The following is a 22,574-nucleotide window of genomic DNA, read 5'->3' as shown; positions in this document are numbered from 1 at the left end:
TTTACTAAACAAATCATGTTATTGAAGAATGTTTTTGTTTATTATTATAAGTTTGCTTATTTAATTTGTATAACTAATCTATCTATGTATATATAATAATATAATATAATAAAGCTAGTCTCAAAATAAATTTCACCAAAAAGTAATAAATTACACTCCATTAATTTTTTGTCATATTTTTCATTTTACCTTTATTCTCCTAATAATTTTAAAATATAGTTAGATGATAAATGTGACACCTCTTACCCGTATACAGTGTAACCGAGTAAGATATGTCACACAGTGTATCGAAACACCATATTTTATCTAAATTATTTTTATCCTTCCTTAATTTATTTCTTTATGGTGATGAAATGCAATTTGTGAAATTTGACTCATTTAAGTCATTCATTAAAATTATAAATTCATTTGAGGTTTCGAAAATTTTATAGAAAATGGCTAAAAATGGATAAAACAGTTCTTCGAAACCTATGAAAAACACTTCTAATACATTTCCCATCATTCTCAAACTCCATTATTTCAATATAATCTCAATCATTTCTCAAAACTTCTTCTATTTGACATTCATTCATTTCACATGTTAATTATGTACAAATCATAAATAAATACTAAATTTTTATTTATAAACATAAATTACAAATATTTGCATTAATACCAAAATATATTACATGAGTTTTAACTATACATGATAAAATAAAAGTTTGATTACAAAATACAAATAGTACAAAATATCAAAATGAGATCTAGTGTCCTACCAATGCACTGAAGTCTGTGAGGTGACACGGACACTATATAGAACTGTGGACGGCCTCACCCAGTCTGTGGTCTATTGGACTCTCTGTCAGTCTTTCTAGAACCTACGCGTGGCAAAAAGTAACGCTCTAAGTAATGATGCTTAGTAGTGCCAATAATAAAATAAAAAGAACTAAAAGAAAATAAATATGCAGTGTATGAGTTAATTTCTCATACAGACAAATTATTGGTAATTATTTGTAGTATTATTTATTTGATACTTGTTATATCCATTATTTTATTAAATTTATCAACTTCCATTTTTGATTGCCCAAGTAACATATACTGGATGACTGGACTGGATAAATGGGTAAACTGGCACTGAGTACCAAGTACCTCGGGCTGTCACACCATTTGTCATAATGTGTCTCCCGGTGTGCAACAGAACGGCTAATAAGTTGTAATAAACATTTGGCACAAGGCCAAGTATCACACTAATATCAGAATGGCTAAAATTCATAAAATCACAGAATGGCATAATGCCATATGCAGTACTGCTAACTGAACCCTATTGACATGTCAACCTATCCAAACCAATCATACTAGTTGTACTACGGTACATTACAAAGTTATTGATTGAATTTTTATGTTTTACACGAAAGGTTACTATTTATTTTACTATTTAGGTCAAATTATTGACTTTCCAATGCATCATAGCTACATGAGTCCTAATCACATAAATTTACTGTTAGGTCCCAATCAAAAGCCAAGAAATTTGATAAAGAAATAGGAAGTTTGTATTTTCATTCATGTCCTACTGCTGCAAATTACATGTTCTTAAATAAGAAAGAAAAGCAACAACTTTGCCTATTCTCATGGCCCATAATCGGCAGCAACGAGATTTATTTGCTTTGACTCTAACTGAAATTGACTAAGCACTCTAACTGAAATTGACTAAGCAATTTACACACTAAGAATAGAATAATTGCAGCAGAAAAATAAACAGCAGTATTATTAGTTCAAGAACTTACTATTCTTCACAATGACTATTGTTGACCGACGTATTGGCTTATCATTACCTCCCCATCGGATGGAACCTTGTCCTCAAGGTTCGGATCACGAAACCGCGTTTGCAAGTCTGCGAACGTTCCCGGTGGCATCTTCATGTGGTAAATTCTTCCATCGAACTAGAATTTCCTTCAAGAAGCGTTGCGATCTTAGTCCAATGAGCATCCAATATTTCTTGAGTTCCAAAAGCAGCATATCCATCATCATGGTGTGGTAAGTCATGAGAAATAGGAGCGACATCGCCGACATGCTTTTGAGAAGGAAACATGAAAAACCGGATGGATTTTGAGCGTGAGTAATTGCAATTTATAAGCCAAATTTCCAATTTTTTCAATGACAGGAAATGGCCCATAAAAGCGATTGGCTAATTTTTGAAAAGCTCGTTTGGAGACAGACTGCTGACGATAAGGTTGTAGCTTAAGATAAACCAAATCACCAGGAGAGAATGAAACATCTCTGCGCTTCTTATCTGCAGATTGCTTCATCTGATGCGCAGCTCGTGAAAGATGGATTTTCAAGTCTTGTAAAATCGCATCCCTCGCTGCCAATGTCTGATCAACCTCTTGTACTAATGAGTGGCCCAACTCATAACGGGGAATCATCGGAGGGTCCCTGCCATATAAGGCTAAAAAGGGAGTCATTCCAATAGAGATGTGGAAAGAGGTATTGATGCGTCCCAACCGCAAGTGCACGGGTCGTACAAGTAGTATAGAAAAGATATCGATCCCACGAGGAGTTGTGTTAATGATTGAATTCTTGATATAAAAAGTTGAGTAAATTGAAATATTTATGAGATTAAAGTAATGAATTAATGGGTATTGAGAATGTGAAATCTATATGTGCAAAATTTATATTCTATGCATTAATGTATTAATTAAACTAAAATTGCATCAAATTGAAATAAGCAAGTTCAAATATGGCAAGATTTAAAATGGCAAGTAATTAAATTCGATTAGAAATTAACAATGGTAAAAAGGCGATTCCGGAGTTCGGGATTTCATATTCGAGCTATTTTGGGATTTTAAATTGGTTATCCAATCTTGTGAAACTAATGGGTTTTAAGGAGATTAATTCTTAAATCCTTTGAATTCCCTTTCGAGTGAGACAAAGAGTGCCTTAATCAATCTAATCCTACTTTCGTGGACTTAGAATTAATTAAGACCCATTAAGTTCTTTAATTAATCTGTGAATCCTCTTAATCCTTAGCCTATTTCTAGGTCTAAGTTAATTAAGTCCAATTTCTTGATTATCTATCACAAGGTTTTCTCCTTTCGGTGCTTCAACCATGGATTAAGAACATCACTTAATGGGATCCTACACTAAGCATGTCATTAAGCATACAAGAAATGAATAAAACTCATTAAGACCACAAAATATGGATTACCCAATCAAAATCCACAAAATATCTCAAATATTACAACCCTTACTCCAGAATCAAAAGTAAATTACTCACTATCCATAATGCTTACAAGATATGATGAGTTTAAATGGAAATAAAGCTTTAATCTAAGCTAAGAAGTAAGAAATTAAACACTAGAAATGTAGAAAAATGTAAAGGAAGGAAGAAATCTGCAAATCTTGGTTGAAAATGGTGTGGAAGGTGAAAATGACTCCTCAAATTCTGCCTCTCTTCTCCTCTTCTTCTTTGCTCCTTGCCTCCTCTTAAAATGGGAAAATGGGACTATTTATAGCATTTTTCTGACATGGAGCCCTAAAATAGTATGTTCTAGGAGGAATTAATTGAGGGAATCTTCTGCCAGCTCATTAATGAACTCTTTATGGGACTGCATAAGTGGACTGCATAAGTTATGCAGTCCCTTATGCGATTTTACTGGTTCTGAGTCACTTATGCAGCGCATGACTTGGTGCATAGGTTATGCACAATTCCGTGAAGGTGCATAAGGGAGGCGAGAATGTGCATAAGCTATGCTGTCTCCTTATGCACATTTTGGCTGGTTCTGGAACAGTGATCTTTCTCCTTATGCAGATCTGCATAGCTTATGCGGCAAGTTATGCACAGTTTGGTCAATGCATATTTCAGCTTGAAAACCTATTTTTGACATCTTTGGCTGTAGAAGACACTCCTCAATGGCAAAATTCTCTTCAGTCCTTCAAAAACACCATTTTTCCTACAAAACAAAGTAAAAATTACAAATTAATGCAAAATTGACAGCTATGAAAAACTAACTAATTAACTAATGAAATTAGCTAAAAATGGCTAATAATCAAATAAAAATGGTTATAAAATTAGACCTAAATGACTATGCAAAATGCATGCATCAAATACCCCCAAACTCAAGCTTTTGCTTGTCCTCAAGCAAACTTTAGAATGTGATGCAAAGTTTTTAGGGGTGCCTTATCCAAAGAGCTATGAAAATTACCAATTGAAGTAACTTAACACACCTTCAGCCATACCAGCAATCCATATACCCATCCTTCAAAATGCAAGGAATTTAATGCTTATCCAAGCTTTCACCGCTTAGCCATCAAGTCAATTATCATTCAAAATCCCCAAACCAACCAATCAAAAGAGAGGGTCATGCTCAAAAGGAACTCTAGAACAATCGATAGTCAAAGTGTCTCTATATGGAATAATGGAATTGAATGAATGAATGAATAGTTCTCCAATCCCATAGGCAAATTCCCTACTCCTATCTCCACAATGTAGCTAGTACTATCAAGAGATCAAAGGTCTTTTTAGGGATGTAATGGGGCTATGGGGTTCAAAATGAGGCTAAGAAGAAAGATGGGTAAAATGATTCAAAGCATGAGAATATTTTCAATTTTGAAACATAAGGTACACTTTATTATATATATATATATTTTTTTCTTTTTCTCTTTTTTTTATATATGGGAGAGAAAAATACACAATGAGGACTGTCAAGTGCTAGCATAGTTTACAAAACACATAAAAATGGAGGGACATTTTGATACTTTAACTTGTATTTTGCATTTTCTTTTGATGATTGTCCCTAAAATTGCCACCCCCAAACTCATTTCTTTTAATACTTTGGGTGGATTTCTTTCATTTTGAATGACAATGGTGAAAAGCACATATACTAGCACTTTTACAAGGTGACAAGCATTTCTTCTCCCTTTTATTGTATTTTTTTCTTTTCCTTTTTTTTTTATGTACCTAATATTATGAATAATTATTCTCATGAAAAGGGTTGGAGTGTTTGGTTCATTGGCTAGGTAGTAATAAGGGTTTCAAGAAAAATTAGGGACAAAAAGGCTCAAAGGGGTTTACAAGGGTCAATTTTAATTGGGAAAAAGGGCCAAAGGTTTAAAATGAGAAGGTTTTAAATCAAAGAATGCCTAATCATCTCTCTCTTCAAGTACAAGCTGGTATTTCGCCTTGAAAGGTTTAGAAAATTTGTTCTAGGATTGGTGAGACATCATTTGACTACCTTATATTCAATAACTCCCTCTAAACACTCCATCTCCAAATGACTAGTTGGGTGGCTTTTTGGCTAAGAAGATATAGGCAAGGGATAGACACTTCAAAACCTTGCACCTTTTAGGACATTTTCAATCCACAAACCCAACTAAAAGGTGAGTCAAATCACTCTCATAGGCACATTTTCAATACTCAAGGGATTTGGCAAAAGATTTTAATGCATGGTGTATGATTCCTAAGATGAGTAATGTATTAACTAAATGGAGGAAGTCTATTTGTATGTTTGTGTGCAATGTAATGTATAATGTGTGTGTAAATGTGTAATGTGTGTGTGTGTATGGATGTATATGTAAAATATTTACAATATATGTAAATGGAATGGAATGAGATGCTCCTATACTCAAAATGTGAAAAATAAAGCTAAAAATCAAAATGTGCACCCCCAAACTCAAAATTGGACATTGTCCTCAATGTCTCAAGCAGCAGATAACCAAAACTCAAAGCAAATAATATTGACCAGGAATTGTAAAAAGTAAGAGCAAAAAGAAAGAGTTACCTGGTATGAGAATTCAAGATAAAGGGATGCATAAGAAGCTGCACAGGTTATGCAGAGTTAAGTCTTTATCGAGCATGTGCATAGGTAAGGTGCATAAGCCATGCGGTGCTGCATAAGAGGCAATATATGTTGCATAGGCTATGCAGGACAGTTGCATAAGGGGAATACAACCTGTGCAGTTCTGCAGAAGTAGCAGAAAGAGATGCACAGGCTATGCAAAATATTTGCATAAAGAAATTCATAGCCTGTGCAGTGTATACAAAAGTTGCTGCATGAGGATTGGCAAGGGGAAATGCACAACCAGCAGTAAAAGCATTAAAATATATGCAGAGTATGGGCAAATATGTACAAAAGGGCAATAAGTGCAATAAAAAATGAAAGAAGACTAATGTAATAGCTATCCAATAGAACTTCAAGAAAAAACAGAATTTAAAACAAACTAATTCAGAACTAACAAACATAATCCAAAACAAACTATAAATGTTTGAACATATTTACAAAGGAAAAGTCCTACAAGTTGGAACAAAAGTAAAACAAACACTAATCTAGTTCTATTGTCTTGCCCTTGTCCAAGGATGTTGCTAAGGGGCTTGTGGCTGCTGCCGGCTGTCGAAAAGATGGTGCTGGAGGAGGTGATGGAGGTGGGGGTGGCATGCCCAAAAAGATCATGAGTTGCTTCACCATCTCCTTCAGTTCTTTCTGTTTGTCCCTGGTTTCCATGACAAGGTCAAATAGTTGATCATGACGATCCTTGAGTGTATCAAGACCAGTGTCAAGCTTCCTATCCACAAAGAATATATCATCACTAAGCCTTTCAAGATAGGTGAATAAGGCTTTAGTGTTGAATGCAGGAGGTGCTGTGGATGAGGAAGGTTCAATTTGTAGGAGGTATGGGCTGAGCAGGTAGCTGGAATGTCTGAGCGGTGAGGGGTGGGGTAGGTGTAGTAGGGTCTTTGTGGGGTGGTGTGAAAGGTTGGGTTTACGGTTGTGCAATAGGCTCGGTTTACCTGCGGGGTGGGCGATGTATCAAAACATGACAAATTGAACCTGTTTTGGTTAAGTGTGCGATATCAAAATATGAAGTGTCCTCAAGTGCTGGTATTGAGTGCTCTGCAGGATTAAAACCAAAATGCTTGGCTATGACAGTGATGAGCCCACCCAAAACAATGTCACCTATGGATTTGGTGGCAATATGCAGCACATGTTCACAAAAGAAATAACCAGGAGATACCTTAACTTTGTGAAATGCACACCATAACATAAATAGTTGATTTTCCCACGACACTGAACTAGTCCCTCTGCCCAATATGGTGCTAGCCATCAGCCTATGAATAAACCTAAGTGCAGGGTCAAGGATTTGGGATGTTTTTGATCTTCCAGCAGAGAAAGTTTGAGGTTGGTTTGTTATGATTCTCCAAAAGTGGGCAGCATTCCAAATGCCCTTGTTGGCTACCTCTACTCCAGTATGTGGTACTCTAAATAACCCATCAATAGCAAAACCAAAAATGCTATGAAATTGGTCCAATGACAGCTCTCTATTTTGCCCCAAGCATCTAAATTTCATAATTGGTTTATGGTCTACATCATGCAAGTTGAGGGTAGCAGAGAATGAAGAAATAAACTCCAAAACTAGAATTGGATAAACTATCTCCTGCTGATGCACAAATTCTGTCCAACCCATACCATCAAGATATGCAACTACATTGTCAAATAATCCAAGAGATTGTAAAGCATCAGCAGAGATATACCTAGTGGGTTGTACCTTTCTATCCTTGAGTCGCTTAAAAGCTGCTTTTTGAATCGTATCAGGGAGAGGCCAGGGTAGCTTTGATACAAATGAGGTTGCCGAAATTGTCTTTTTGCTGGAAGAGGGTGTAGAGGTTGGAGCTTTTGGCTTTTTGGGAGGCGGTTTCGACAATGGGGTGGGTGGGTCTTTGTGTTTGGACAGAGGAGGAGCAGAGGACATGGGTCGCACAGATTTGGACCGGATTTTGCGTTTGTAGGTGGTTGGGGGAGGTGGTGGGGGAGTCGCTTGTGGAGGAGAATTGGAAGTGGGGGGTATCGATGACAATGGAGAGACTTCGAGAGGGGAAGCGGGGCGGGAGTGGGGAGGTGGCTCCATTGCGGATGAAGAAGATGGAAAAGATAATGGGGAAAGAAGAAAATCGAAGAAGAGTGAGAATTAGGGCAAATGTAGTGAAAATCGAAATGGAGGAGAAGGTGTGAGAAGGAGTTATGCCGGAATGAGGATTGTGAGAGAGGAAGGGAAGTGAACAGGGTTTATCGGGTTGAAGGTGGGAAAGAAAAAGAAAAAAATTTTGATTTAAATGAGTTATGTAAAAGACTGCATAAGTGAAAAATGATTTATGCATAACCTATGCACTGTTCGGCAGGTATTGAAATCTTAGGTTAGTGGTCATGCAGTTGTGCATGAGTCATGCACCTTCCTTATGCAAGCTTCGGTGACCCTTGAAATTTTGAGGAGCGAAGTCATGCGGGAGTGCATAAGTTATGCACTCCCCTTATGCATCTCTCGGCAGAAGTGGTTTTTCAGAAAAGCGGGTCATGCAGAAGTGCATAGGTTATGCACTCTGCTCATGCACTGTTCGGCAATTTTTGGAATTTTGGTTGGTGGTCATGCAGATGTGCATAAGCTATGCACTCTGCTTATGCACTCTTCGGTGGGTTTTGAAATTCAGAATCTTTGGTTATGCAGAAGTGCATAAGCTATGCACATTGCTTATGCAGGTCTCGGCAACTTTTGGAATTTTCTGATTTCTGGTCATGCAGAAGTGCATAGGTTATGCACTCTGCTTATGCACCCCTCGGCAGAATTGGAAATTCAGAGTGTTTGGTTATGCGGAAGTGCATAACTTATGCATCTTCCTTATGCACCCCTCGGCAAGTTTGATTTTTCTGGGTTTCTGGTCATGCAGAAGTGCATAGGTTATGCACTCTGCTTATGCACCCCTCGGCAGAATTGGAAATTCAGAGTTTTTTGGTTATGCAGAAGTGCATAGGTTATGCACTCTGCTTATGCAAGTTTCTAAAGATGTGGAATTTGACAAAATTAGGCTATGCAGAGTTGCATAAGCTATGCACTCTCCTTATGCACTTGCAATAAAGGTGAAAAATGGCAAGAATTTTGGTTATGCAGGATTGCATAAGCTATGCAGTTGCTTATGCACCATTCAACAAAATTAAGATTGCAATGGAACATGAATTGCAAGTGTGAAAAATACCCTAGAATGATGAAATATAATTCTATGAAGCACAAACCATGAGAAATTTTCATCAAAAACACATCAATATATTCAAAGTTCATCAAAAGTGCATCACACAAGCATGTAAAAATGGATCCTACATAAAAGACCTTTGAGAACTATGCCATTTTGATTCAAATTCTGCAAGTCAATCATTTAGCACATAAAATTCCATAAAATCTGCATAAAGTTACATCTAACCACAAATGATGAAATGAAGTCTCCAAGTTTTGCCAAGAAAAGGCAGCATTTCTACCTTGAATCCTACAACCCAAAGAAGCTCAAAACTGCAAAAATGACTCACCACCATATTAACATTATAAGCACACATACTTAAAAGTCACACACCCATCCTCACCAAAAACACAAGCCATCTGCTGCAGACACCCTCTTTGCTGTAGAATTTCTTCTTCCTCTCTGCATAAACCAGATTGCAGCTCAAGGACAGAATCTATCTGCTACAGACTTTTCCTTTTCTGCAGATTGCACTTTTCCTCTGCATAAACCAAATTGCAGCTCCTGCACAGGTTATGCAGCAAAAACCAATCAGTTCTTTTGAAGGACAAGATTTTCAAGTTAAGAATCACTTCCCCAACAGTTCACCAATCCTTTCTTCATTGATATACATCTACAAGGGACAAGATTTAATAAAGTCAAAAATTGAATTTGAGGAAATTCAAGATAAAAACAAAATTAATGAAAATGAAAGTAAATCAACAAAAGCAAAATAAAAGGACTTGGGATGCCTCCCAAGAGGGCTAATTTATAGTCCTTAGCTGGACTTTTCATGAATTTCACTGAAAAGAGGTGAGGGATTGGAGAGCTTATAATAGCTTGCTCCCTTTATCGGGTCTCCAGTTATGTAATGCTTCAATCTATGCCCATTGACCTTAAAATTCCCAGATTTTTCACTCCAAATTTCTATTGCTCCATAAGGGAAAACCTTAGAAATTCTATATGGACCAGTCCACCTTGACTTAAGTTTTCCAGGGAACAATTTCAATCTTGAGTTGAACAACAAAACTGAATCACCTTCTTTGAATTCCTTTTTCCTCAGATGCTTATCATGCCAAACTTTAGTTCTTTCTTTGTAAATACGGGCACTTTCATAAGCATCCATCCTCAATTCCTAAAGCTCATTAAGTTGTAACAACCTTTTCTCACCAGCTTGCTTAAGATCAAAATTCAAGGTCTGAATGGCCCAATATGCTCTATGTTCTAGCTCCACAGGTAAATGACAAGACTTACCATACACCAACCTAAAGGGAGTAGTTCCTATAGGGGTTTTGTAGCGATCCTATATGCCCATAAAGCATCATCTAGTTTGATAGACCAATCTTTCCGAGAATTGTTCACTGTTTTCTCCAAAATATGCTTGAGCTCTCTGTTAGAAATTTCAACTTGTCCTGAAGTTTGAGGATGGTATGGGGTAGCTATCTTGTGCACGACACCATACTTCCTCATTAAGCTCTCAAATTGCTTATTACAAAAATGGGAACCCCCATCACTAATTATAGCCCTAGGAGCTCCAAATCTGCTCAAGACAAATTTCTTCAAAAATTTCACTACCACTCTAGCATCATTAGTTGGAGTTGCAATAGCTTCCACCCACTTTGACACATAGTCAACCCCAACTAAGATGTATCTATTACCATATGAAGGAGGGAATGGCCCCATAAAATCTATTCCCCAAACATCAAATAATTCCACTTCAAGATTATTATTTAGGGGCATTTGATCTCTTTTTGACAAATTTCCACTCCTTTGACATTTATCACAATTCAACACAAATTTCCTCACATCCTTAAAAAGATTTGGCCAAAAGAAACCAGCTTGCAAAATTTTACTAGCTGTCTTAGAGATTCCAAAATGACCTCCATAATCAGAAGCATGGCAATGATGCAAAATACTCTGTACCTCCTCTTCAGGAATACATCTTCTAATTAGACCATCACAACATCTCCTAAAGAGTAAAGGGTCATCCCATTTATAAAACTTCATCTCATGCAAAAACTTTTTCTTTTGTTGCCATGTCATACCTAGAGGTAAAACTCCACAAGATAGATAATTCACAAAGTCTGCATACCAAGGTAGTTTAGCAACAAGAGAGAAAAGTTGTTCATCCAAGAAAAACTCATCAATAGGGATTTCATCCAATTCTTCACCATCCAATTTCAACCTACTAAGATTATCAGCAACTACATTTTCAGCTCCCTTCTTATCTCTAATCTCCAAATCAAACTCTTGTAGCATCAGAATCCACCTAATGAGCCTAGGCTTAGCCTCCTTTTTACGGAGCAAATACCTGATTGCTGCATGATCTGAAAATATAACCACCTTTGAGTCAATAATGTAAGGTCTGAACTTTTCTAATGCAAAGACAATTGCTAAAAATTCCTTTTCAGTTGTTGCATAATTTGTTTGAGCCTCATCCAGTGTTCTACAAGCATAATAAATAGCATAAGCCTTTTTGTCCTTTCTTTGACCAAGAACAGCTCCAATTGCATAGTTGCTAGCATCACACATAATTTCAAAAGGTAGGCTCCAATCAGGTGGTTGCATGATTGGTGCAGTGATAAGAGCTTGCTTCAACCTGCAGAAGGCATCCAAACACTCTTGGTCAAATACAAATGGTGTGTCATTACTTAACAAATTAAACAAAGGTTTAGCTATTTTAGAAAAATCCTTGATAAAGCGTCTGTAGAACCCGGCATGTCCTAGGAAGCTTCGAATTCCTTTGACATTGGTAGGAGGAGCCATCTTCTCTATCACTTCAACTTTGGCTTTATCAACCTCTATTCCTCTGTTAGACACCAAATGTCCAAGCACTATCCCTTCCTGAACCATGAAATGACACTTTTCCCAGTTTAACACAAGGTCAGTATCTGCACATCGCTGCAAAATTTTAGAAAGGTTAGCCAAGCATATATCAAATGAAGATCCATAAATAGAAAAATCGTCCATAAAAACCTCCATTATGTCTTCAATGAAATCTGAGAAGATTGCCATCATGCACCTTTGAAAAGTGGCTGGTGCATTACACAACCCAAATGGCATCCTTCTATAAGCAAAGGTTCCATATGGACAAGTAAAGGTGGTTTTCTCTTGATCATTTGGATGGATAGGGATTTGAAAAAAACCTGAATATCCATCTAAATAGCAAAAGTAAGAATGCCTAGCTAGTCTTTCCAACATCTGATCAATGAAGGGAAGTGGAAAATGATCTTTTCTAGTGGCAACATTTAATTTTATGTAATCTATGCACATTCGCCAACTAGTCACCGTTCTAGTGGCAATTAATTCATTATTTTCATTTTTGACCACTGTCATTCCACCCTTTTTTGGAACAACATGTATTGGGCTCACCCAAGTACTATCTGAGATAGGGTAAATGATCCCTGCATCAAGCAACTTCAAAATTTCCTTTTTAACAACTTCTTTCATATTTGGGTTCAACCTCCTTTGATGTTCAATAGATGGCTTACAATTTTCTTCCAAAATGATTCTATGCATGCAAAAGTGTGGGCTTATTCCCTTAATGTCATCTATGGTGTATCCTAAGACTTTCCTAAATTGTCTCAACACTCTTAACAACTTATCAGCCTCTAATGTACTCAAATTTGCATTTACAATTACTGGATAAGTGTTATTGGTGCCAAGAAATTCATACCTGAGCTGAGAAGGAAGTTGCTTAAGTTCTACCTTAGGTGCATCTTCTTCCTTGAATGATGGTTGCTTAGATTCAGCTTTTTCCTTTTGTGTGAGTTGAAAAACTGGACCAGAAATGAATGGTGGACTTCCCTCTAAGTGTTGAGTATATGCAGCTACATGAGGGTTATCATAGTCTATGCCTCCTCCATGAACCAAACAATTTTCAAGTGGATCTTCTGGATATTTCTTCCTGAAATGTTCTTCAACCAGCTCATCAATGATATCAACTCTCAAGCAAGTATCAGCTTCAGAATGATGCTTTTTCATAGTGTTATTAATATTGAAAACCAATTGCTCTTCACCAACCCTAAGAGTAAGCTTTTCTCCCTTAACATCAATCAATGCTCCTGCTGTAGCTAGAAAGGGTCTCCCCAAGATAATTGGAATATTAGAATCTTCCTCCATGTCCAAGATGACAAAGTCAACAGGTATATAGAACTTTCCAACCTTGAGGCACATTCTCCAAAATCCCTTCAGATACTTGATTGTTACGTCATTCAAGAGAAATGTGGGTTGGCTTTAGATCTCCCATGTTGAGCTTCTCATAGATGGAAAGGGGCATAAGGCTAACACTAGCCCCTAAATCACATAGAGCTTTTGTAGAACAAGACTCTCCAATGTGGCATGGAATTGAAAAACTCCCTGGATCCTTGAGCTTTGGAGGAAGTTTCCTTTGGAGGATAGCACTACATTCTTCTGTCAAAGCTACAGTCTCATCATCTTCAAGTTTCCTCTTGTTTGAGAGAATTTCTTTCAAGAATTTTGCATAAGAGGGCATTTGTGAAAGAGCATCAACAAAAGGCACATTTATGTAAAGTTTCTTCAAAACCTCTAAGAACTTCCCAAATTGCCTATCAAGCTTGGCTTTGTGAAATCTTTGTGGAAAGGGAAGTTGTGGCTTGTAGGGCTCAGGAGGTATATACTTCTCTTCTTTTTCTTCAAATTTCTCCTTACATTTTTCTGCACTCTCTTGTTTTTCACTCTCATCAGTCCCTTTCTCATTTTCTCTCTTCTCACTGTTTTCACTCTTCTCATCATTTATAACTTTTCCATTTCTTAAAGTAATAGCTTGACACTGCTCTCTTGGATTTTCTGGTTGACTTGGAAGCTTTCCAAAAGACTTAGCACTTGAGGAGGATGCTTGTTGTGCAATCTGGTTTTCCAAAGATACATTGTGTGTTTGCATCTGTTCCAGCCTTGCTTTCACCTCTCTCATCTCCTCATCATGCTTATTTTGGTTGGCAAGAATCTGTTGCAATAAAGCTTCAGTGGTGGAATTTCGTTCTTGCTGTTTTGGTGGAGGGTTCATATTTTTCTGCTGAAAATTAGGCAGTGGTTGCCTATTTTGCTGATATGGAACTCCTTGTTGCTGTTGTGGTTGAAATTTTTGATTTGGAACTTGACTTTGCTGATTTCCCCATGAAAAGTTGGGATGATTCCTCCAATTTGGATTGTAAGTTTGAGAATAAGGATTCCCCATTTGCTTATTTCCATAATTACCAACATATGCTGCTTGTTCTCCATAATCTATTCCACAGCTGGTTATTTCCTCTGCATAAGCCACTTGTTGTGAACTTCCAGCTGATGATGTTGAACTAACCAACATACTCAAATCTTCCATCTTCTTAGCAAGGACATTTGTAAGTGCATCAAATTTTGCATTAATCATGTTGAATGGATCAAGATCATACATTCCAGCAGCTTGCCTTTTCTGAGTTGGGGCTGGTCCTCTTGGACTACTCCAAAGATGAGTATTCTTTGCAATTTTCTCCAATAGCTCATAAGCTTCATCTTCATGCTTTATAATAAATTCTCCTCCTGTTTGAGCATCAATAATCCCTCTAATTGCAGGAGTGACATTTGTGTAAAAATTCTGATTTATCATCCATTTTGGAATGGCATGATGTGGGCATAATCTCTCTAATTCCTTCCATCTCATCCATGACTCATAGAGAGTTTCATCCTCTCTTGGTCTGAAAGCTGTCATTTGATTCCTCAACTCTTGAGTTTTTCCAGGTGGAAAATATTGTGCAAGAAATGCATCAGTGAGTTGCTCCCAATTTGTAATGGAGTTGTGAGGTAAAGAATTAAGCCAATCCAGTGCTCTATCTTTCAAAGAGAATGGAAATAGCTTCAATCTTGCTGCATCATCAGACACTCCAGGTTGTTTTTGCATGTCGCAAATCATAGCAAATTTCTTCAAATGTGTGTGTGGATTTTCAGAAGGGTGTCCTCCAAATTGAGAATTTTGAATCATTTGAAGAACTCCAAAATCCATCTTGTAACTATTTGCATCAATCCTTGGTCTTGCTATGCTCTCTCTCAAATCATCAAAATGTGGAAAAGCATGGTCCATCATACTTCCCCTAGGCACGTTTGCATTAACAACTTCTTCTCCGTGGGCTTCATTTTCATTGTTTTGACCATTTCCAGCATTACCAACACCAATTCTAATTCTTTCATCAGCCATGTTTGCTTCTAATTCAGTCTCTCTCAAAGCTTCTTTCCTTCTTCTGGTTTCTTTCTTGTTGGCTTTACAAAACTTTTCAATTTCAGGATTGAACAGTAAGGTTGTGTCACTTGAGCTTCTAGCTCTTCTCATAAAAGATTAAAAGTACCTGAAAAAGAACAAACAAACACAAAATGAAAAGATAACAAAAATAAAACTATAATCAACTAAAATAATCAAGATTTCAATCTTAAACAAACAACTCCCCGGCAACGGCGCCAAAAACTTGATGCGTCCCAACCGCAAGTGCACGGGTCGTACAAGTAGTATAGAAAAGATATCGATCCCACGAGGAGTTGTGTTAATGATTGAATTCTTGATATAAAAAGTTGAGTAAATTGAAATATTTATGAGATTAAAGTAATGAATTAATGGGTATTGAGAATGTGAAATCTATATGTGCAAAATTTATATTCTATGCATTAATGTATTAATTAAACTAAAATTGCATCAAATTGAAATAAGCAAGTTCAAATATTGCAAGATTTAAAATGGCAAGTAATTAAATTCGATTAGAAATTAACAATGGTAAAAAGGCGATTCCGGAGTTCGGGATTTCATATTCGAGCTATTTTGGGATTTTAAATTGGTTATCCAATCTTGTGAAACTAATGGGTTTTAAGGAGATTAATTCTTAAATCCTTTGAATTCCCTTTCGAGTGAGACAAAGAGTGCCTTAATCAATCTAATCCTACTTTCGTGGACTTAGAATTAATTAAGACCCATTAAGTTCTTTAATTAATCTGTGAATCCTCTTAATCCTTAGCCTATTTCTAGGTCTAAGTTAATTAAGTCCAATTTCTTGATTATCTATCACAAGGTTTTCTCCTTTCGGTGCTTCAACCATGGATTAAGAACATCACTTAATGGGATCCTACACTAAGCATGGCATTAAGCATACAAGAAATGAATAAAACTCATTAAGACCACAAAATATGGATTACCCAATCAAAATCCACAAAATATCTCAAATATTACAACCCTTACTCCAGAATCAAAAGTAAATTACTCACTATCCATAATGCTTACAAGATATGATGAGTTTAAATGGAAATAAAGCTTTAATCTAAGCTAAGAAGTAAGAAATTAAACACTAGAAATGTAGAAAAATGTAAAGGAAGGAAGAAATCTGCAAATCTTGGTTGAAAATGGTGTGGAAGGTGAAAATGACTCCTCAAATTCTGCCTCTCTTCTCCTCTTCTTCTTTGCTCCTTGCCTCCTCTTAAAATGGGAAAATGGGACTATTTATAGCATTTTTCTGACATGGAGCCCTAAAATAGTATGTTCTAGGAGGAATTAATTGAGGGAATCTTCTGCCAGCTCATTAATGAACTCTTTATGGATCGCATAAGTGGGTGCATAAGTTATGCGATCCCTTATGCGATTTTCACTGGTTACGAGTCACTTATGCGAAATCTGCATGACTTGGTGCATAGGTTATGCACAATTCCGTAAAGGTGCATAAGGGAGGCGAGAATGTGCATAAGCTATCTTTGTCTCCTTATGCACATTTAATTTGGTTCTGAACGATGATCTTTCTCCTTATGCAGTCTGCATAGCTTATGCGGCAAGTTATGCAGTTTGGTCAATGCATATTTCAGCTTGAAAACCTATTTTTGACATCTTTGGCTGTAGAAGACACTCCTCAATGGCAAAATTCTCTTCAGTCCTTCAAAAACACCATTTTTCCTACAAAACAAAGTAAAAATTACAAATTAATGCAAAATTGACAGCTATGAAAAACTAACTAATTAACTAATGAAATTAGCTAAAAATGGCTAATAATCAAATAAAAATGGTTATAAAATTAGACCTAAATGACTATGCAAAATGTATGCATCAGGTATTGTACCAATACTCTGCCCAAGACAAAAAATTGCTCCATTTGCGTGGTTGTTGACTTGTAAAACAACGCAGTCTTGCTCAAACAATTAGTGACCTCAGATTGCCCGTCAGTTTGAGGGTGATATGATGAGCTCATATTCAATTTAGTTCCGGACAGCTTGAAGAACTCCCGCCAAAAATGACTCATGAAAATAGGATCGCGATCACTAATAATCGATCTCGGCATGCCATGATATTTCACAATCCCATCCACAAATTTTTCAGCTATCACTTTTGCAGAGTAAGGATGTGATAACGCCAAGAAGTGGGCATATTTGCTCAGGCGATCAATGACAACCAGAATTGAATCTTTTCCACTAGAGGAAGGAAGACCATCTATAAAGTCCATTGCAATATCATCCCAGACTTGATGTGGAATCGGCAATGGTTGAAGAAGACCAGCTGGGGACGAGTTCGCTGCCTTATTCTTCGACGGCGATTGCAAGGTGCAATATAATTCTGGATTTGTGTTCGCATAGAGGGCCAATAGAATTGCTGGGCGATCCTCTTAAAAGTGCGTAAAACACCAGAATGTCCACCGATAGGAGAGTCATGGAATTCCTGCAAGAGCTAAATAGGCAAGTCAGAAGTTGGAGGAATTACCACGCGATTTTTGTAAAGCGAGAATCCAGTTTCCAAGAGTATGGCTGCCCCGGTTTTGCAGTTGCCTTTTTATCAAGATCAATCATATACGGATCAGTAGAAGCAAGGGATTTAAGTCGATCCCAAAGAGAGGCATGAGGCATGAAAAGTGCATTGAGACTGGGACTTCCCTGTACACGCGATAAGGCGTCTGCTACTTTGTTTTCTTTGCCCGGTTTGTATACAATTTCATAATCATACCCCAAAAGCTTCGAAACCCAATTCTGCTGTTCTGGAGTGATAACCCGCTGCTCCACCATATATTTCAGGCTTCGTTGGTCTGTGTGAATAAAAAATTTGTGACCCAGAAGATAAGGACGCCAATCTGATCGCTTGTAATATAGTCAGCATCTCCTTAGCATAAGTGGACCAGGTTTGCTTAGAGATCCCCAAGGCACGGCTCATGAATGCGATTGGGCGATCCTGCTGAGTTAAGACCGCTCCAATTCCTGTATTAGAGGCATTGGTTGTGATGACAAACGGTTCATCAAAATTGGGCATGGCTAGTGTTGGAGTAGTAGTCAAAGCTTGCTTCAAGGTCAGAAAGGATGCATCAGCTTCGACAGTCCAGAAGAAGTTTCCTTTCTTCAATAAGTTCGTCAATGGTTGAGCTAGAACTCCATAGTCACGCACAAATTTTCTGTAATAACCTGTAAGGCCCAAAAAACCACGCAACTCAGTTATAGTAGATGGTTTAGGCCATTCAAGAATTGCCTTGACCTTGGATTGATCCACCTGCACACCCTCACGAGATACAATATGCCCCAAGTATTCAATTTGCTGCTGGCCAAAAGCACATTTGCTTAGTTTAATAAAGAATCGGTGCTTTCGAATTAACTCAAAAGCCAGCCGCACATGCTCCATATGTGATTCCCAAGACGGGCTATATATAAGGACATCGTCAAAGAAAACAAGCACAAATTTTCTCAAGTAGGGTCGGAAAACTGTGTTCATTAGAGCCTGGAATGTTGAAGGAGCGTTACAGAGGCCAAAGGGCATTACCAGATACTCATAGTGACCATTATGAGTCCGGAAAGCCGTCTTATGTATATCTGTTGGATGAACTCGAACTTGGTGGAATCCTGCAATGAAATCAAGTTTAGTAAAATAAGCGGATCCATAGAGTTCGTCAAGCATATCTTCCACCGTAGGAATCGGAAATCGATCCCGAATTGTAACTTCATTAAGAGCACGGTAGTCTGTACAGAATCTCCAGGAGCCATCCTTTTTCTTGACTAGCAAAATAGGAGAAGAAAAAGGACTTGTACTAGCCCGAATTAGACCCAATTTCAGCATATCCTGAACTTGCTTCTCAATTTCCTCCTTTTGAAAGTGAGCATACCTGTAAGGTCTTACATTAACAGGATTGGTACCCTTTTTGAGATTGATGTGGTGGGAAATTGCTCTCTCTGGTGGCAACTGGACTGGTTTCTGAAGGATATCAGAATATTGAGTTAACAACTTCTGCATGTCTGGATGTAATCCTTCGGACAAAATGGTGGAAGAGGATTCCATACAGATAGCAAAAACTGAACCTTGTTGCCTCAATTCCTTGGACATGGCTTTCAGGGAGAGAGGTTCAATCGGCTTACTCCGAAGTCCCTGTAAGTGTCTCTGCTGGCCTTCCCATTTGAAATCCATCGTCAAATCCTTCCAGTTACAAGCAATAGTTCCCAGTCGCTGCAACCACTGTACTCCCAAAACAACATCTAAACCCATTATCGGCAGAGAAAAGAAAGTAGCCACAAAGGGTATACCTTGAAGCGAGAAGGGAATATTCCTGAATTTACTGCCGCAGATTAATGGAGTTCCATCGGCCACTTTGACATTGAAAGGCTTGGTCGGCTTTCCTGGAAGTTTGAGTATCTCAGCAATTTTGTCATTGATGAAATTGTGAGTTGAGCCGCTGTCAATAAGAGCAATCAGTTCGAAGGAATTGATTTGGATAGCAACTCTCATGGTACCAGCCGAAGACCATCCTGTAAGGGCATGCAAAGAAATCTCAGGCTCTGCGGCATCATCTTCCTCGTCATCATCAAAATTACATCCACCGTCGAGTAGAAACAGTTGAGGTTTAGAACACCTGTGCCCTGGCACAAACTTTTCATTGCAGTTAAAGCATAACCCATCAGCCCGCCTTTTCTGCATCTCTTCCCAAGTGAGCCTCTTTACTGGTGTCGTCGGTTTGCTCTTAACTGGAGAAGAAGAGCTCAACTGATAAGGTGGGCGAGTTGCCTTTCGTTGTCGCAGCAACTGCTCATCCCTCATTCGAGCGTAATCAATTGCTTCCTTGAGCGTCTTAGGCTTGAACATTCTGATACCATCTGAAATCTCTGTTTTGAGGCCGCCCATAAATGTTTCCACTAGGGCTTTCTGCGTCCATCCTTTCACCTTATTACCCAAGCGTTCAAATTCCCGCTGGTATTCTCTCAAGGGCCCAGTTTGTCGTATTTTAGAGAGAGACTCGTCGAAATCCTCGCATTCAGTTGGTCCAAAACGGGACCATAATTCTTCGACAAAGGCCTCCTAGGTAATTTCCTTGTTCTCTTCTTTATACGTACGTTGCATCCACCTCCACCATTTATTAGCTTCTCCTTGGAGATGATAAGAGGCTAAATACACCTTTTCAGTAGGAATCATTTTCTGATAGTCGAAAAACTGTTCCACTTTAGCCATCCATTCTGTTGGATCATCGCCTGAAAATTTAGGGAATTCAATTTTAGCGAGTTTGGAAGCGAAGATAGGCTGTCCTCCCTCTTTTGATTCCTCCTTGTTAGAACGACTCTGGCTATCGTCACCAACGATGCTGGTTCCTTCTTTAGTAGAAAGAGTCATCTCAGAAAACTTCGAGATGGCTTTTTCAATCTGATGCAGTTTTTCGTTAATCCCTTGATCCATGTTGCTAATGGAATCTTGAAGTTGCCCGACAGCAGCTTCCAAGTTTTCAATTCGTTCCTTATTGGTTGCCATAGGAATCGAAAAGAAATAGAAAAGAAAAAGATAGATAACACGGCTCTGATACCAATGTTAAGTCCCAATCAGAAGCCAAGAAATTTGATAAAGAAATAGGAAGTTTGTATTTTCATTCATGTCCTACTGCTGCAAATTACATGTTCTTAAATAAGAAAGAAAAGCAACAACTTTGCCTATTCTCATGGCCCATAATCGGCAGCAACGAGATTTATTTGCTTTGACTCTAACTAAAATTGACTAAGCACTCTAACTGAAATTGACTAAGCAATTTACACACTAAGAATAGAATAATTGCAGCAGAAAAATAAACAGCAGTATTATTAGTTCAAGAACTTCCTATTCTTCACAATGACTCTTGTTGACCGACGTATTGGCTTATCATTTACCACATTTTGGTTTCCAAAAGTGTTGACATTAGTTGTCAATCCATACTTCTAACCAATGGAGAATAAATCAAAATTTTAGTTTTTGGGTGCTAGAGTTTACTGTTCTATTAGGTCATTCTACAGTGAGAATTTAGCCAAGTGTTCTTAATCAAAGTTGTTCTTTATTGTGTCTAGTTATATTTTACTTTTTGAATTACCCCATTTAGAGTTTTCTAACTCAAGTTATGGCTATTGCACCATAACTGGTCGGATTGCCTTTACCCAGAATTTCTGATCAATTTTTGGTTCTGCCAGATTTGGTAGTCCAATTTTGGCTAGCAATTTCATTTAGTTAAATCCAAAATTTGAGTTTGTGTTATACATGAAAGTTGTTCTAAATTGCCTCAGCTTTCCATTGATATAAATTTTAGGTCAATTGGACCTTTCTACACTGAGTTATGACCAAATGAATGAACACTGTTCATTTAGTCATTTTACCCAGGCAGAATTGTTGCTACCCGGATTTGGTCAATTTTTAGGGCATCCTAAGTTTAGTTGCTGGACAGGGTTCCTTCATCAAAGTTGTGCCATTATGTGTCTAATTTCATGTCCAATTAGCTTTGCACCAATTAAACCTACACAACCAAAGTTATAGCTACCCAAACATGCTGGACTCACATCCAGACCTGCAGGGCACTCAAGGCAGCACACCCAACCGCAAATCCCAAGCTACCATTTACTTTAATTCCTCATTATACTTAGCCAAATGGTCACTAATTGACCATTAGAACTTCTATTTACTAACACATAAACAAAATCCCAAGTTTTCCGTCAAACCCTAACTCCAACAACTTTAATGCTTCATATACATGCAATCCATGAGTTAAGGCATCAAGTTCATGTTCAATGGCAGCCATGTACAACTATAATTTATTCAAATTAAAAAAAAAAAAAAAAAACCCTAATGTACCCTAAGGCTGCCGAAATTTGGTGACATTCAACCATGCAAAGTTTATTTAAATTAGCTTAATTTCACACTCAATTCATGTTCTCCATGATGTATATACAAAGTAATTAAGATTAATTGGCACTAACCTTGATTTAGCTAATTCCAAAAGCTTAATAACTCCTCTTTTTCTCTTTCTTTTTGCTGCCCAAGACTTGCTCTAGGTGTAAGGATAAATTTTTGTGAAGGAAAGCTAGGATTTTGAGGTGATTTAGTGGGTGAACTTAAGCTTGATCAAAGCTTCCATGGTGGTTTTTTTTCGCCCCCCCCCCCCCCCCCCCTCCCCCCTCTCTCTCTCTCTCTATGGTTTGGCTGCCTAAGGTGGAAGATGACTTTTTTTTTTTCCTTTTCTTATCCCTCTTTAAGTCTTCTTAAGTGTATTTGTTGAAGTCCAATTGGTGGACAATTTTTATTTCACATTTATGACATCATCTAGGTGATGTCATAACTCCATTTTCCATTTCA

At 37.6% G+C, this 22,574-nt stretch overlaps 1 non-coding gene across 1 annotated transcript; it reads left to right on the top strand.

Moving 5' to 3' along the window:
* The first annotated feature begins 14,625 nt into the window (after window positions 1–14,625).
* On the top strand, window positions 14,626–14,733 carry LOC131182658 (small nucleolar RNA R71). Its single transcript, XR_009150920.1, has one exon. It is a non-coding gene; the product is annotated as a small nucleolar RNA R71 (small nucleolar RNA).
* Window positions 14,734–22,574: the final 7,841 nt, after the last annotated feature.

Source organism: Hevea brasiliensis, chromosome 8 (genome assembly GCF_030052815.1).
Source record: "Hevea brasiliensis isolate MT/VB/25A 57/8 chromosome 8, ASM3005281v1, whole genome shotgun sequence".
Lineage (NCBI taxonomy): Eukaryota > Viridiplantae > Streptophyta > Magnoliopsida > Malpighiales > Euphorbiaceae > Hevea > Hevea brasiliensis.
The sequence above is the reverse complement of the archived record's forward strand: the minus strand, read 5'-3'. Positions and strand labels throughout refer to the sequence as shown.